General features: G+C 43.4%; 1 long non-coding RNA gene across 1 annotated transcript in view; it reads right to left on the bottom strand.

Moving 5' to 3' along the window:
• LOC110342404 overlaps positions 1 to 13,279 on the bottom strand; it is a 46,998-nt gene extending 33,719 nt beyond the window's left edge. The window contains exon 1 of the long non-coding RNA XR_005880299.1: positions 13,212 to 13,279. This is a non-coding gene — a long non-coding RNA (uncharacterized LOC110342404). The remainder of the gene's footprint in view (positions 1 to 13,211) is intronic.
• Positions 13,280 to 17,028: the final 3,749 nt, after the last annotated feature.

Here is a 17,028-nt window from a genome sequence, read left to right as displayed (position 1 = left end):
CCCAGAGAAGCTATGAAATGAAGAAGACATACATGGCCCCCTAAAAAAGAGGAAAAGGACAAAATCTCCTAAACAATTTGGGAGCATGGGGGAAGTGGTAGGGAGGTAGGAGAAAGAGGGGAGGGTAAGTGGAGGGAGGAGGAGGACATGAGGGATCAGGAAGGTTGAGTTGGGGGAAGAACTGAGGAGGAAAGCAAGAAAAGAGACACCTTAGTAGGGGGAACCATTATGGTTTTAACCAGAAATCGGGCACTAGGGAAATCTCCTGGGATACACAAGAATGACACCACCTAAGAATCTAAGCAATGGTGGAGAGGGTATCTTTTTTTTTTTTTTTTTTTTTACGAGACAGAGTTTCTCTGTATTGTTTTCGAGGCTGTCGGTCCGGCCTGGCCTCAAACTCACAGAGATCCGCCTGCCTCTGCCTCCCGAGTGCTGGGATTAAAGGCGTGCGCCACCACCGCCCGGCTTGGAGAGGGTACCTTAAATGCCCTTCTCCTATAATAAGATTGATGACTACCTTAAATGCTACCCTAGAGCCTTCACCCAGTAGTTGATGGAAGCAGAAGCAGACACCCACAGCTAAACACTGAGCTTAACTCCTGAAATTCACTTATAGAGAGGGAGGAGTGATGAGCAAAGGGGTCAAGGCCATGCTGGGGAAACCCACAGAAATAGCTAATCTGAGTAAGCTGTAGCTCATGGATCCTAGTCTGATAGCTGGGGAACCAGCCTAGGACTGAACCAGGCCCCCTGGGGAGTCTGTGAGGCCTCTGACAGTGGAACCAGTATTTATCCCTAGTGCATGAATAGGATTTTTGGAGCCCGTTCTCTATGGTGGGATACTCTCTCAGACTAGATGGTAGTGGTAATGAGAGGACTGGAGGGAGATGTAACTGGAATTGGTATATAAAATAAGAATTTAAGTAAGAATTAATTTAAAATTCATATGCTGAAGCCTCAATTCAAATGTACTGGTATTTGGGGATGAGGCCTTGGGAGATGTTATGTCATCAGACCGGGTATGAAGAAATCATTCTTCCTTGTGAATACTCATAAAGACCTTTAAAAAGAGGTACAAGAATTGCCCCTCTGTGTTTCTGCACCCTGCTAGGATTTAAGGAGAAAATGTTCATCTCTAAGCCAGGCCACATACCCTGTCACTGTCTTTATCCTGAACTTTCCAGGCTCTCGGCCTATGACCTTGGCTAAAGCATCTGAAGTGTCTGAGCCACAGATTTCAAATCCCATAGGCAGCAGTTAATACACTAGGAGACACTCTAGATGGGCACTGGATTGTCCTGACCGTAAATATTAACCTAGATGAGCACTAGGTGGTATCTATGTAGTGACTATACTAGAAGTTACTCTAGATAGTGTTGTGGCATCTTCTATAGTAAAAATTACTCTAGGTGGACACTGGATGATGTCCTGGCAGTTACTATAGTAAACGTTACTATAGATGGGCGTTGGACGCCATCTTGACAGCTACTATTGTAAAAATTACTCTAGGTGGGCATTGGGCGCTGTCCTCCTGTCCTAAGATGTTTCTTTAAAATTAGCAGAAATGTACTATCAAAGATTGGCACATGTTATTCTTTCTTAAGCCACCAGAGGAGTGTTTTGTGTGTAACTCACCTTGCATGCACAGTCTGTGATATGTACTTTTTTCTTTTTTTACTTTATGATGCAAAAGACAACTTAATGTGCAGCTGTCACATAACTGTTGTTGTTTTATGTTTTTGCACGTTTTAGCCTTTTGTGCTCTTTTGGCTGTTTGAGGGACCCATCACCCAGCTCCCAAATAAATCACAAGGAGTCTTATTATTACTTCTGAATGCCCAGCCTTAGCTTGGCTAATTTCTAGCCAGCTTTTCTTATCTTAAATTAACACATCTACCTCTTCTCTCTGGGCTGTTATCTTTCTTACTTCTACATATCTTACTTTCCTTCTTACCCCGTAGCCGGCTGGATGGCTGACCTCCGACACCCTCCTCTCCTTGTTCTCCTGCTGCTCCTCTTCCTCCTTTCTCCTTCTATGTATACTCGCTGCCTGACAGCCCCACCAAGCCTTGCTACTGCATCACTACTGACCATTCAACCCAGTATTAGGTGTTTTAGACAGGCAAAGTGTCACAGCTTCACAAAGTTAAACAAATGCAGCATAAACAAAAGCCACACACCTGAAAATAATATTCTACCACAAACTACCTGAGGTTAGCCTAACTATGAGCTTGATGTTTGAGTTTCATAACTGAACGACTGAGAAATCTTTGTTAAGAATGCACAGAGTTCCTTGTGCTGTAACCCAAACTCTCTCCTAACATCTTGTTATCTGAGACTATTGGAAATGGTGCAGCAGTCAAGACAGGGAAAATATCAGTGCTCTAAGGGAAACAAAGTTTCTCTAATAATTAGCAGCAAATTTTCTTGCAAAATTTTTCAGATGGATATTCGGAGTGGAAGTGGTGAACACTGGTGGAAAATATTCTCAAACGGCATTTTTGTCCAGATATGTATTTTGCAATATATGTTTGAGATATGACTCAAGCCACCAATGATATACAATCTAAGCAAATAGGAACAGCTTTCTGCTAACCTAACTTTATTTCCACATAAATCTAACCAATTCTGAGGTGTTCTCCAGAGGATATACCAAAAGGCTAGAATATTCGCTAATGGTAGATAATCTTCCAAGCAAGGAAAAAGAAGATAGAATGGGAAAGAAGGAAATAGAAAGTGAATACAGAAGCTTAGGACATGTTGAGGCAGCCTGGTGGGGGATGTCCTTCTGTACATATGTTTTTTTTTGTTGGTTGATGAATAAAACACTGATTGTCCAGTAGCCAGGCAGTAAGTATAGGCAAGGCTACCAGACAAAGAGAATTCTAGGGGGGAGGAAGCAGAGATAAGCCACCAGAGAGACGCCATGTAGCTACTTGGAAGGTAGGACACCCGGGTATTCTCCGGTCAGATAGAGCCACTTGGAAATACACAGATTAATAGTTATAGATTAATTATTGAGAGCTAGCTAGTAATAAGCCTGAGCCATTGGCCAAACCACTTATAATTAATATAAGCATCTGTGTGTTTATTTGGGCCTAAATGGCCGTGGGACCAGGTTGGACAGAAACTCTGGCTACAGTAGCTATGTTAAATAACCTACTTCCCAGGGGTTCTTAGTATACTGGTGCACAATAGAGACTTTTTAAAAAGCAGGTAGCACAGAATTTTCTGCACTCGTCTGACTTGCACACCTTTATATTGGCAGGAGTATAGAAGAATGTTTATATTCTTACTATATCATATCTAAATGAAAGCATTTAGCACACAAATTCTTCTCTGTAGCACTCACACCACAAAAACTTAGAGTGCTTAGTGCCATGTGTATCTTTAAAATCACAGTATCAATATACTCCCCTATGTTTTAACAGACATACAGCTGGCAGTGTCCTTTCCCAGGTCTGCCCTCACATGATGCCCATAATTTTATCCGTACAGAAATTGCTGCATGGTGGGAAGGCAGAAGACTGTGGAAACACTGACATCCATCCACACATGCCCTGGACACAGGAGACTGGTAGAAGAATCCAATCAATAGTTATTACCGCTGTTCTACCCAACGCCATCACTCCAGCGATGTTTGCTTAGATCTGGTCGAGGTTGCTTGACCTATAATGAGGAGCCTACAAGGCCCCTTCTTCCTTCCCTGTGTTAGGTTCTGGTTGGAAACTCTTCAGATTGATGTTCAAGCCAGGTGGTGGTGGCACTCTCCTTTAATACCACTACTTGGGAGGCAGAGGCAGCAGAACTCTGTGAGTTTGAGGCCAGTCTGGTCTACAGAGTGAGCTTCAGGAAAGCTAGGTTTACACAGAGAAAGCATATCTCTAAAATCACACACACACACACACACACACACACACACACACAGATTGATGTTCTAAACTGGAAAACAAATGCCAAGGAAACTTCTTTACAAGCTGCTATCAAGTCATTAGATGTGGAAAATCTCAATCACATGCCATAGATGAGGGAAAAATGATCACCGTGTGCTTCAACAATCCAGACAGTTCTAGAAATGAATAAAAACTGCAAATAGTCAAGCAGATGAATCCCAGAGTGCTTGTTTTTTTGAATCTCTGTATTCTCCTGAGCCCCACACCTGACTAGTTACCTGAATATTAGCTCATATATGATTAAATTGAATCTTAATTAGAAAGCAGTTGGTATGAAGATATTACAAATCGTGTGTTTCTCTAAAATCTGTAACATTTCTGTAACTTTCCTTGAACTGTCTTCTCTTTTAAACTCATCTAGGAAGATATGGATCTGTATTTCTCGGCGGTTTCCCATGGAGACTAGGACTGTGCTAGGCACAAGCCTCAATGAAGTGTATATAAGTACCAGTGCCACGCCAGGTGCTGTTAGAGTAAACCCTAATACTTGACTTCAAGACACTCTGACTCATGGGACATTTAACTTGTCTGTGCCAGAGGTTGACAGGTACTTGACTTTTGTGGTTATGAGTACAGGAAGTGGGATATCATCTCCCTAACTATTATTTGACAGAAATTATAGAAAATATGATAGCTATTCTTTTTTCACTCTCTTTTCATTAATTTATGGCTTGTGCTTTGCCTGCATGGGTAAACACACACTGGCTCTGATGGGGGAAGCCCTTCTGTGTATATGCTGTCCTATTGGTTGATACATAAAGCACTGTTGGCCAATAGGGAAGCAAGATGGGTGGGACTGGGAGTCGAGGAGGATTCTGGGAAATGCAGTCAAGAGTGGAGAGTTGCCATGTGATCCCAGGAGGAGAGGACGTGTCAGGATGGTGTCCTCGGAAAGATGAGTCCTTATAAAAATATATATTAGCAATTATTGGTTAATAATTAAGTCAGAGCTAGCCATTAAGAAACCATAGCAAATGGCCAACAGCTTCATAATTAGTGTAGTGTCTCGTGTGTTATTTGGGGGCTGAGACAGCGGTGGTACCCAGACAGCCAGCAGGAAAGAATACACGTTACAATGCTCCACATGCCTGATGCCCATGGAGGTCAGAAAAGGCCGGTGGATCCTCTAGAGCTTCAGTTGTAGAGTATTGCAAACCTCCGTATGGGTTCTGGGAATCAAACCCAGGTCCTCTGCCAGAAAAAGTAATGCTTTTAATCTCAGAGCCATCTTCCCAGTTCCAAGACATATTTCCTCAAATATCTGAGGGTCATTGATTTTGAGTAAATGGAGCTGTACCCTGAGCTAACTCTAATAGGAATGGCAGCGTTGATCATTTTTACAAAGAAACTGTTCAATGTGACAGTTCTGAGGCTCTGTCATGTCTATCTATTGTTATTAATTGAAATGACATTGACTTTGGTAAACCGATATGGAGTGTGGACTGCTTTTAGACCATGTGGCCTGAAGTATGGAGCAGAAGACAGTGAGAGATGATAAAGGGAGAACAATCATAAGAAAATGAAGGTGTGATGTGCAAAACACTGGAAGGATGTATTATGTAGCAACGTACTGCAATCGAAGATCCAATAAAAGGAACTATGAACCCAGTGGCATTGAAGCAAAATTGGATCCAGGATGAGGAAATTAAGAAAGTCTTAGGGATGGTCTTTAATTCCCAAGGGTATTACTTCCTGCTGACTCCTTGTGAGTGTTTAAGATACATAAACTAGAAAGGCACCAGGGCTAAGTTGAGCCTACCTAAAATATGCTCAGAAAATTTCATTAGCCTTCAAGTGGACAAAACCATCTAATGCAGAGCCCATTTTACTACAAAATATTGACCATCTTGAATGATTAAGAAGCTCCATCCTGATAAGTCAACAAAGTACAAGTCGTGGACCATGCAAATCATATAAGCAGCATTCTAACTAAGTACTGAGAAAAAATAGGGTGATTCTACTACAGGTTAAATAAGAGGGTCCTGTCTTCCAGCTTTAAATTTTAGTGTGACGCTTCTCTAAAGCCCAGCCTTGCCATCGTTCTTGCCAGACAGCGTCCCTATACCACTGCCTGGGTCGTGGATTTATGGCCCTTAGTACTTGAAAGGTTATCGGGGAAATGAGCTGCTTTCAATACCAATCTTTCTAGCCTGTAATGGGATTTGGGGGAAATCTACCTGTCATAGAGGTTATTTGACTCTAAATTTATGTCCATTTATAGACGCTTAGATTACAAACCCATTCCACAAGGGTTAGTAAATGGAATCCGTATATCAAATGTTACAGATGAAGAAGTATGCAAACTATCACATAGCCCAAATGTCTCGAATTAGAAATGAGACATAGAAGAGAGCAGCAGAATTACTGAAGGTCACCCTGGGGTTATTGCAGCATTGGTGACAGAAAAACCAGGACCGTACTTGAGCAAAGCTGTTCCTTTTCCATCCCGCCTGCTATCCTGGATCTGCGGGATTTGCTACTGGGTGAAGAATTCTCGAATCACTGAGCTGCCACCTGTCTCCACGGGGGGGAGCATTGTTTGGGTGTCTGACTAGCCCTCTATTTGTAGGAATTCTTGTTAATGTATAAAGAAAGGGCTCGCATCCTTCACTGGAAGCTTTCCACATAAATCCAAATAACGGTTTTCCCCCACAGCGCCCTTGTTGGCTTTCTTTCAACTATTTTCCTGTCGAAGGGAATCTGCTTTATGCGCAAATTAGCGTCTGTCTTGTCCATGCTGAATCTGTGTAATCAGTACACTAATGGGAGAAATGACTCATAATTTTTTGCCTTATGTTTTTTTTTCTCAGTTTGATGAATTAAAAAGCAGCGACAAATTGCAGTAATGAAGACGCAGCTGAGAAGGCTGTTTGCTTGCTGAAGCCTCTCACTCTTTATGGAGGAAAAGCCACATCTGCTTCCTGTGTAAGCCCTTTGAGGGATGACGACGCCCATGGGAAAAACACCCATCCAGGAATTCATAGGAGTTTACGAACCCAACCAAACCAAACAGAAAACCCAATTGGCATATCCTTTGAAGGGAATGCTAGTTTCTGCACTCTGTGTTGTATGTATGGATAGCCTAGATGATACCAATTTGAGGCTGTTTACTCAACTGTCTGTTTAATAAATATGCTTAAATATCAGATTTCCCAAAAGTTTCCTACAAAGAAGTTTCAGCAGCATCGTGTCCTCCGATTTCTATGTTTAGGGTGCATAATTATTTTTTTTGTTATTTAATTTGGGGAAGAGATAAAAATGTTTATGGTGTGGCATGCTAATATGCAGTACTTATGTGTTAATGGTTTGCTGGCAAATGACTTAGTCTATGGCTAGTATTTCAGTCATTTATATAAAAATCATGTTATCACTTTTATTGCTAAGCGTGTGTCCCAAGCCCAGAGATAACATCCTCTGCTAGGAAGTACAGGGACTAGAAAGGCATATGGTACCTACAGAAACACTTGAAAACATGAAATCTAGGTCAGAACAATAAGGCATTAGCAAGTTCCTCTATAAATCATGTGAATGTTTCTAATTAACTATTACACAACAATCTAATATACCACACAAGATTTCAAGTTCTGCATGCTAAATAAACAATTGTTCTTGAATGAAAAAACTGTGTAAAGCAATTTTGGAAAGTAATTTATTTCAACCTTAGGCTACATTATTAAGAGTATGGTGTCAGAACAAAGGAGGTTTGGATTCTACTCTGCTCAAAACACATGAGGAATCAGAAAGTTCGGTGTAGAAGAAAAACAGTCAAAACAAAACAAAAAATAGTTAAGGAACAAAAACAGGAATGCTGTGATACGTGGCCATTTTGGAAATTGATGTGGCCATTCTTCAGGAACATGGCGGGAATAGAATTACCTCAAGATCCTGCTGTATCACTCTTGGAGATATATCCAAAGGACTCTACTTCAGAGACACTTTTATCAACCATGTCCACTGCTGCTCTATTAATAATTGAAATTGAAAATAGCATGAATGTCTATCAATATGTAAATAGATAAATAATATGTGGTATTTCTACACATAGTAATATTACTCAGCTGTTTAACAAAAGAAATAAAAAAATTATCAGATAAATTTATGGGTCTATAAAAAGTCATCCTTGGTAAGGTCACCCACATGCAAAAGATAATTATGATATTTATACGTGGATGCTAGCTTTAAGCCTTCAATAAACAGACTACAATCTGTATGACCACAGAGGTTAGGTACAGAGTAAGGGTCTTGTTGGGGAGCAATGATCTCCCTAGGAAGGGAAACTGGATAGCTTGTTATAGATGGACAGGGGCTAGGGGGATTGAATTAAAGGGATCAGATGCAGGGGGGCAGAGAAGAAGGGGGTGAAGGATGGAATATGAAGGAGGACAGATAAACGAAGAGTCACTTCAGGGGTCATATGGGAATCTAATTCTGTGAAAGTGTCTTTAGATACATGCATGTATGAAAGGCATTTAAATTTGGAATCACCAAATAGCATGGGAAACAAAATGCCTGCTAGACATCTTTCATCACTAAATGAAAACGTCCAGTGCCAGGGATGAGTTACATCCAAACAAGTTTTTTGGTCAAAGGAGATCCCATGGAAGCACCCAGATAACCCATACTATTGTCAACGCTGTTGGTTACTCTTGACAAGTTTATGATAAGGCCCTATTGCCGAAGACAACTCCTACACGACCGAGTGCAGAGAAATTGAGCTTGTGTCTACCTAGAACCTTCACCCCTAGTGTTAATGGTACAGGAAGGCACCCTTCACACTACTAGAGAAGAAAGTTAAACACCGTCCCACCCTCAAGGCCTGTAATCTACAATCATGACTTAACTGCAAAATAACTTGGTGGCAAGGTGACAGAAAAGTAGAAGTAACCAGCCACTCTCTGAGTGGATCCTACTCCATGAGATATGATTCATGCCCAATGCTACACATGTGGCCAAGAACCTGAGACTAGATAGGCCATGGACCTTGTGGAAACCAAAAGGTTACAGTTATGCTAAAGGAGCAGAGCAACAAAATGACTCCTAACAATATTCTGCTGTGCCACAGATCAGTAACTTGCTCACCTATCATCAGAAAGCCTTCCTCTTGCAGTAGATGGAAACAAGCCCAGAGACCCACAATTAGACAATGGCAGAGAGTGAGAGGCCTTGGAAAAACGTAGTCCTAAATGAACGTTCACTCACTCCATCAAATCCCCGGCCCTCGGGGCTCAGGGATCACTTTGGAAGAGGAGGCAGAAAGATTATGAGATCCGGTGAGGACAGAAGACACCGAGGAAACAGTGTCTTCCTGGCACGACAGAGCTGATGAACTCACAGAGGCTGCAGCTGTGTGCACACGGCCTGCACAGGCTCAAGCCGGATGGGGTCCCAGTACTAGCAGGGAAAGGAGACACAAGCCCCAGTCGCTATCCAAAAAGCTAGCTCCAGCTGATAACTGCTCACGAAGGAAAAATTAGTTTTCTCCAGTGTAGTCTCATAGGGCATACAAACCACACTTAAGAGCAGGCCCCATGCCCAGCAGTAGATGGACAGCGAAAATCGAACTCAGTGGGTTTTGACTGAGCATTCTGCTGTTGTTATTGTTTCTTACAGATCTTTTACTCAATGGTTTCCAATTTTGATTTTTTGGGTTGTTATGTATGTACAAATATATGTGTCTCAGTATCTATATGTGTTCTTCTGCTTTTCCTTTGGCTCATTTTTCTGCTTGTTTTTTTTTATTGTCATTATTATTGCTATTATTAATCATTATGATTTTAGATGCCCTTTTGTATTGTAAGTAGAGAGGGAAAAATGGTGTGGATTCAGGAGAGTGGGAAATTGGGGAGGATCCAGGAGGTGTTGGGGGAGGGAAGACCATAATCCGAATATACTGTGTGAACAAAATCTATTTTCAATAAAATAAAAAAGAAAGAAAAGGAAAGGGAGGGAATGCGGTGACCTAAGGGAAAACCTAGCATCAGCATCAAACTTTTCAGTCTGAATACTCTTAATCTTCCTCGGCCTCCCAGAGAAGCCTCATCCAGCTTACGCTGGAGCACCTCCCTCTCTGAGCACCTCCCTCTCTGGAGCACCTCCCTCTCTGGAGCACCTCCCTCATTGACCCTGCTGGCTAAGCTGGTCACCCTGTCTGTGCTGTCACATCCTCTCTTACAAGCCTCCTGGGAGAACTTACTATGCAGGTTATGCTGCCTAAGACATCTGTTTCCCCTGTGATATTCTGAGCTCGTGAATTCTCACCAGCACACAGAAGCATGGACATCATTCCCGCTTGGAGAATAGTCACAACGGGAGGAGCTATTTTAAAAGACAGCAGAAAAGAAAAGGCTGGAAGAGCAAGTAACAGAGAGAGGGGAACACTCCTCCACCAGCTGATGGGAGTGCCGACTGGTATAGCCACTTTGGAAATCAGTGTGGAGATTCCGCAGGAATGTGGAAATCAAGTCTACCATAAGACCCAGCAATTCCACTCTTAGGATATATCCAAAAGAGGCAAATTCATACAACAAGGACGTCTGTCCCACTGTGTTCATAGCAGTGCTTGTAATAGCCAGAACCTGGAAGCAGTCCAGATACCCCACAACTGAAGAGTGGATAGAGAAAATGTGGTACATTTTCACAATGGAGTACTACTCAGCGGAAAAGAAAACAATGGAATCTTGAAATTTTCAGGCAAATGGATGGCACTAGAAGAAACCATCCTGAGTGAGGTAACCCAGTCACAAAAAGACAAACATGGTGTGTACTTACTCATATATGGATTTTAGACATGGATCAGGGGAGTGCCAGCCTACAATCCAACTGACAGAGAGTCTGGGAAACAGGAAAGAACCTAAGAGAGATATGCATGGTACCCCAGAAATGGGAATGAGGCAGGATCTCCTGAGCAGACTGGGAGCAGGGGGAAGGGGAGTGGGAGCTGAGAAAAAGAGAAGGGGAGAAGAGGAGGAGAAAGGAGGTCATGGGGAGCAAGAAGGTTGAGTTGGGGGAAGAATATGGGAGAACAGGATGAGAGATACCATAATAGAGGGAGTCATTATAGGTTTGAAGAGAGATCTGGCACCAGTGAGATCTCTAGTGATCTACAAGGATGACACCAACTGGCAAACTAAGCAATAGTGGAAAGGCTACCTTAAATGCCCTTCCCTGCTAATGAGTCCGACAACTATCTTAGGTACCATCCTAGAACCTTCATCCAGTGACTGATGGAAGCAGAGGCAGACACTCACAGCTAAACACTGAACAGAACTCCTGGAATCCAGTGACAGAGAAGGAGGAGTGATGAGCAAAGGGGTAAAGACTGGGCTGGTGAAACCCAGCGAAACACCTGACCTGAAAAACCACAGACCGACAGCTGGGAGGCCATGGGACTGATCCAGAACACCTGAGTGTGAGAGTCAGTGAGGAGGCCTGGGCCACCTATGGGGCCCTGGGCAGTAGATCAGTGTTTATCCCTGGCGTATAAATGGACTTCGTGTGTCCATAACACAAAGTGGCAGATTCTGGATATCCCCTATGTGGAAGGGCATGGGGATAGGGTGGGAGGCTGGGGGGGCGGGATGAGTAGGAGGAGGAGAGGGAGAGGGAGCTGGGTTTGACATGTGAAGCAAGCTCTTTTCTAAAAAAAAAAATGTAATAAAAAAATAATGAAAAAAAAGAATTAAGAAGCAAAGAGGAGATTCTGGTCCAGGCCTTTCAGTGGTGCCGTTTTGGAATCACTCTTAATAAATGAGTATAAGAGGAAAAAAAGAAAGAAAATTGAAAGTGTAATTTTAGACTGGTAGCTTCAAAGGTACTATTATTAATATTTTACACACTCATTGAAGATTAATCAAACTTCTGTTAAATTATTTTATTGCTTGCTAAGAGTGGAAATGCTCTTAGTATGATCTGGCTCTGCAGTTTTTTTTTTTAATTTTAATCACACGCCCCGTGGGAAAATCCACAACTCTTAAGGCAGTAAGATAAAGCTACACAGAGAAAGACACGACATCCTGACACTGCATCTGCCTACGTATGCACAGGTGCATGATTACATGCATTCTGACACAGACTCTGACTATGTGTGCACAGGTGCGTGATTACATGCTTTCTGACACAGCCTCTGCCTACGTGTGAACAGGTGCGTGATCACATGCATACTGAAGTTCATGCAACACACACGTGCACACATACACAAAGTGGTGCCTCCAGGGCTGGTGAGATGGCTCTGTGGATGTAACGATAAATGGCACACTTGTTGAGGGCATAGGTGTAGGGAAAAGGGACCAGTCAAAGAAACACACCCTGAGCAGAGCCAAAGGAACACACTTTGTCCCTGGAATCAGAGTCAGTGAAAGAAATGTACCCTGACCCTAAAACCAGTGCCAAAGGAACACACTTTGTCCCTGGAATCAGAGTCAGTGAAAGAAATGTACCCTGGCCCTAAAATTGGAGCCAAAAGGCTAAAAAGGACCAGAGAAAGAAACACACTTTGGCCCTGAAACCAGAGCCAAATCTGACCCTAATTCTGTGTAAAAAAAGTAACCAATCCCGGAGCAGAGCTCTAGCCAATCTGAGCTCAGCACTGAAATCGGACCAATCCCTACTCTGGAAAAACTTCCCCAACCCTAAGAATCCCTATATAAACCCTGTGTATGTTCAGCTTGGCTGGTCCAGCTGCCTTTCAATAAACCCCTTTGGATGAGCTTTGGGTGAAGATCTTCTTTTGCGGCGGCGACAGAGCAGAGGCGACCCTGGGCAGAGCAGAGCAGAGCGAGCAGAGGCGACCCTGGGCAGAGCAGAGTAGAGCAGAGCGAGCAGGGCAAGGGGCTGTAACACTTGCAGGGGAAACCTTCCTCAGAAGAGCAGAGTTGTTACACTCTGCTTGGGGCTCCCCTCTCTCCGCTCTCCAGGAGCAGAGCTGAACTGTAACAACTTCGCCCGAGAAACCTCCTGCCTAGCAAAACTGCTACACTAGGCGAACATCCCCAGCTGGAAGACCCTGTCCTGCCGGAGTGGAGCTGATAGACCGGAGAAGCCTTTCTCTGAGGCAAGGCTGTAAGCTGCCAAGCTTACTGCAACCTGTGGTGGTCCTTGGCTCCCGAGCTCCAGGATACCTTTCCACCTGAGCTGTGTAACACTCAGCATTCTGTGACTCCCGAGTGCCAGAATACCTGTCCCAATCCTGTATCATCCTGTCCTGACCCATCCCGAAACGCTTCCAATAAGTAACTATTTATTGTGGTGATTACTTACAAGAGAAAACTGGCAACCAACGTGAATCAGCAGCTTCCGTTCCAGGACCGGAAGCCCGGAAAGAGAGCCTGCCTCTCTCCTGCACCGCCTTTTATTACCACCTCCAGACGCGCCTCTAGCCACGCCCCAAAGTTGGCGTGGTTAGTGGCGCAGTTCACCCGCCTCCCTTTACACCTCCCTTTACCACATCCCTATGCGCCTCTAGCTGTGCAGTCCTAATGTTTCTTCCTACGAGTGGGTAAGGGCAATTACCACCAAGAATAGGAATCTCATTTTGAACTCTGAATCTCACACTGAAGGGGAAAACTGACGCTGATAAGCTGTTTCCTGACCCCCACATGTACACGTTGGCATGTGTGTGCACGCATACCATGGCATGTGTGCATGTACACACCAACAAATAAATATAAAAAGGCGGTTCCTAAAGAAAAACATGTATAGGAGATTTTTAAAGCCATAGTTAGTAAGGCTTTTATTCTTAAAAGACCTTATAAAAGCCATATGAAAATATTTCTTTGAGATAATTGGAAAGAACAATCAAAACATGTCATCGTTTTCTGTGTTTCTTCTCTGAGCAACGCATAGCACTTCCACCCTTTCAATGTTCCCATCATAATCCCCAAACCTTGCTATGCTTCCAGTTCTGAGAGCAAACCAGATAGTAAATTTCCAAGAGCCTCATTGTTCCCAGACACCATACCAGGAAGCCTGGACAAATCTGTAGCAAACCTGAATCACTGTGACATTTAATGTTCTATCACCAGGTCATGAAATAGGAGAAGCAGAAAAGAGAAGTGCATGGTACATGAGCCTGTATTTCATCCTTGGACACAAGTACTAGAAAACAGTCTTAATTTTCATGATGGAGAACCAAGACCAGGTGGGAACATTTGGGGATTCAGCCCATATAGAACCAGTTAGATAGTCCTTGTAAGGAACGGGACCTAACTTTTGAAAGAAGGCAGCTCTGGACATATAAAAAAACGTGAGGAGACATTCTGCTCTCGCTGCCATCCAGGATAGATCCGAGAAAGGAAAAACAATAGAGAAGGAGAAAGAGCGAGCCATCTGGCTTTGTGGGGGAAAGTACACAATTGAAACAAAAATGAGTGAAATTTAACCATATATATATGGATTTGTGTGGACTGGGATTAACTGATAATTTCATAAAGATCACTACAGAAATTCATTGAGTTGGACTGCACTCTCTATACACTAAGTACTGTGAAGTCAATAATGACCCTTAGCATAACCGTATACAATGGAACTGTAAGTACTGTAAAGTCATGCTTTGTGGTGATTTTCTAAGTCCTTCTCACTAGCACGCAAGGAAAGTGGTTTTCCGGTCCAGTGAAAATGGACTTTTCTTCGTGTTCTGCTCCTCAGATTCAATTCACAGGCAATGCAGGACAGCTGTGCTCTTCTCTCCTTTCTTTTCATAACCTGAAGCTGCATGTGCTTCAGAATCACTTTACACAGGCATTTACCCATGCCCTATTAAGTGCTCTGTCAAAAGCAGGCAAATGGATGGAACTAGAAGAAACCATCCTGAGTGAGGTAACCCAGACCCAGAAAGACAAACATGGTATGTACTCACTCATATATGGATATTAGACATAGAGCAAAGGATTACCAGCCTACAATCCACACTGCCAGAGAAGCTAGGAAACAAGGAGGACCCTAAGAGAGACAGACACGGTCCCCCAGAGAAGGGGAGAGGGACAAGATCTCCTGAGCTAATTGGAAGCACGGTGGAGAGGGAGGGAGGGAGGAGAGAAAGGAGGGGGGAAGGGAGTGGGCAGGAGGCCATGAGGGATCGGGAAGGTCCAGTTGGGGTGCAATAGTGCTCTCAGCATACACACAGTGCCAGGGCTCTGTCCCTCCACTATCGTATTTACTGTTGCCACAGGGCACAGCAGTCAGAGGCTGCCCCTCAGCTTCACGCCCTTAGAACTCCGCAGCCTGCACATGAGCTTTACGATAGCAGCACACCTGCGGGGGGGCCCTGGGCTGTGCCACTTTTGTTCATGCTGAAACCAGGGTGAGGTCCCCTCTATGCAGGCAGCCAAACAGCGGAGGATGATGTGCTGGTCACTATGGAAACCATCCTGCTTTCAACAGCTCTCTCTTTCAAGAGGCAGAGCCTTAGTGAAAAAAAAATGAATGATTGAAATGCTTTCTCTGTGTGTGTGTGTGTGTGTGTGTGTGTGTGTGTGTGCGTGTATCTCTCTGTCTGTCTCTCTGTCTCTGTGTCTCTGTCTCTCTCTGTGTCTGTCTGTCTCTCTGTCTCTGTCTCTGTCTGTCTCTCTCTGTCTCTCTCTGTCTCTCTCTTTCTGTGTGTGTGTTTCTCCCCCTTCCTCTTCCCTGCTCTTCTATCTCCTCCTTCTCCCCCACCTCCTTTTTCTCCTCCCCTCCTCCTCTCCTGCCCTCCCTCCCTCCCTCCCTCCCTCCCTCCCTCTCTCCCTCTCTCCTAGATGAACGGACTTACTCTATCATGTATACACACCAGGATATGCAGCCCTACTCAAGCTAAAAGCAATGGGCCCAGCTGGTCAGGGCCTGAAACCTCTCAAACTCAGAACCAAAATGAGTTTTTCTCTTTCAACCTGACTGTGGTGGGTATAATTTTATCAGTGTGATGCAGCTCTGTCACAATGTGCGTAATCAGCATCCCTATCTTAAGCTCATGTGAAGGTCCTGGGAGAAATAAGTAGCATTTTAGACCAGGGTAGTTAAAGACAGTTTCTGACTGAAGATGTAGCCATTCCTTAAGAATGAATTCCCCCACACTCCTCACTGGTTTCTACCATACTTTCTCTCGTTAGATGCCTCTCCTCCTTTCAGCACAGCTGCCACAGCAAAGACCACTCAGGCCACCCAGTCAGAGCCGAACGTTTCAGATTGTAAGTCAGTGACGAGAAGAGACAAGCAAGAGGTCAGCAATGGAAACCCAATAACTAGAATCCAGATTACCGGACCAAGAATGGAAGACATGGGGCCAAAAAATAAAAAATAAAAACAACCTCTTGGGAACAGTCTGCATTTACAATTAGTAAAATTTTATAATGTTCATTGTTGCATTCTAGAAAACAAAGTCAACTAAAACTTTTGCTTTTGCTTAATATATTTAATCTCTTACATTTAATTATGTTTAATCAGCAAAGGTGTTATTGAATAGAATGTTTCAATAGCGTATCCACAGGGTAATAAAGAGTATAGTTATCTAATTTTAGCTGTAATGTAAGATGATGAAATCAAATACTTTCAAAAGAAAATAGTAAAATCAACTGCCCTCCATTGAGGGCTTAGAGCTACAATTTTGATGCATTATTTAATTTTTTCCCTAAAATCAGATATAAGGGAACAAAAAAACCCTCATTTTTATGAAGTTAAAACTAAGACCTAAATAGACTGAGCAAAGTATTTATGATTACGATGTCTTAAAGGGCAGATCTGGACTCCATAGCTCGGCTGTCTCCAGAGGTCACTGTACAGCCCCTGCTAAGAAGAAGATTTTGCCCAAAACTGTTTTGATTTCAGATCACAAATAAAAAGCTTATGGCTTAGACCTTCAGATGCTCACTGCTGAGTTCTGATCTAAGGAATGGCATTAATTCCATCTCAGTGGTAACTGGAAATCTCATGAATGCAGACCTCAGCTGGGTGTGAGCTTAGCAAGGCAAAACGGAACAAGTATTCGATCAACAGCTGGGTGGGAAAGTGGTTTCCAGCTGGGCCTAGGCTTAGAGGAGCTCCAAGGGGGAGACTCAGAGCAATTCAACTGGCCAGTGTGCGTGAGAGTGTGACTCAGCCTTGA

The sequence above is a fragment of the Mesocricetus auratus genome, unplaced genomic scaffold (assembly GCF_017639785.1).
Source record: "Mesocricetus auratus isolate SY011 unplaced genomic scaffold, BCM_Maur_2.0 Super-Scaffold_100011, whole genome shotgun sequence".
Classification (NCBI taxonomy): Eukaryota; Metazoa; Chordata; class Mammalia; order Rodentia; family Cricetidae; genus Mesocricetus; species Mesocricetus auratus.
The sequence above is the reverse complement of the archived record's forward strand: the minus strand, read 5'-3'. Positions and strand labels throughout refer to the sequence as shown.